This window comes from Chrysochloris asiatica, unplaced genomic scaffold (genome assembly GCF_000296735.1).
Source record: "Chrysochloris asiatica unplaced genomic scaffold, ChrAsi1.0 scaffold00199, whole genome shotgun sequence".
Classification (NCBI taxonomy): Eukaryota; Metazoa; Chordata; class Mammalia; order Afrosoricida; family Chrysochloridae; genus Chrysochloris; species Chrysochloris asiatica.
The window spans coordinates 3,465,858-3,467,054 of record NW_006408717.1 but is presented as its reverse complement, the minus strand read 5'-3'; the positions used below and the strand labels follow the sequence as shown (position 1 = coordinate 3,467,054).

The following is a 1,197-nucleotide window of genomic DNA, read 5'->3' as shown; positions in this document are numbered from 1 at the left end:
CTGTAAACTTTCACTCAATCCACAATAAAAAAAACCTTAAATTAAAAAAAAAGAAAAAGTTTAATGGTCTTGGTATCTGGAAACTGTCAAATATGTGGGAGATTACATAAGTGTGTATGACTGGCCAGAAAATATGAATGTTGTTATGACATTAATGTCATTAATATTCATGCTTAATGTTGTACTTACAACATAGACTAATAAATCAATTCTTAGATGTAACCTGAATCATTAGGAATCTGGTTTATTTGATCTTTAGGGCAAAAGCAGCCTGGAGAGGTATCTGAGCATAGCCTCTGGGCTGTAGTTCAGCTCTGTAATTATGAGCTTTTTAACCTTAGGCAGGTTATTTAAACTCTGTGTCCGTTTCCTCCTTTATAATATGGGGATGATAAAAATAGTACCTACTTCGTAGTATGTTGTAAAGATTAAATGATTCAGTAAATTAGCCTGTCTAATACTAATTTTTTATAGAGAGATCTGGTAGAACAGTGCTTAAGCATTTGGCTATTACCTAGAAGGTTGGAGAAACAGTTCTGCAAGAGGAAGACGTAACCATTTTAAAGATGAAAACAAAAAACAAACAAAAGCTAAACCTGTTGCCATAGAATTGATTCTGGCTCATGACAACCCCACCGGACAGAATAGAACTGCCCCACAGTGTTTCTAGGGTGATGAATCTTTGAATTGGAATGGACTCTTCGGCAATGGGGAAGTTAGTTGTTAAGTAAACATGTTTTGAGTATCTACTTTGGCCTGGTCACTGTGGTAGAACCTGAGGACATAACAGTAAGGAAGCTGGAGAGCAAGGATGCATACTCAGTTAAAGGAGGCAGATGATTTCTAGGTCCTATTTATCGTGTTGTTGTTATTAAGTGTTATTAAGTCAGTTCCGACTCAGAGCGACCTGGGTTTTCGAGGTTATAAATCTTTGTGGGAGCAGATGCATATTAAAGATATGATACCTGTCATCTAATAGTAACCATTACATTGTTGAGGCTGGTTGTATTTTTCTAAAGCTTTGTGGGTCCCAGACCTGAAAGAGTTATCTGGTTGAAGTCTTATCTAAACAACATTACTAATTTCACTAGTTACTATCCACATCTGACTTTAATTTAAAATTAATTACAATTAAATAAAAATTCAGTACACATCACTAGTACTTAAGTAGTCAAATATGACTTCTTATTAGTTACC

At 35.1% G+C, this 1,197-nt stretch overlaps 1 protein-coding gene across 2 annotated transcripts in view; it reads left to right on the top strand.

Annotated features, from left to right (window-relative positions):
* Positions 1-1,197, top strand: part of ATP5J (ATP synthase, H+ transporting, mitochondrial Fo complex, subunit F6) — a 16,239-nt gene that overhangs the window by 13,439 nt on the left and 1,603 nt on the right. The gene's annotated exons all lie outside the window — the stretch shown is intronic.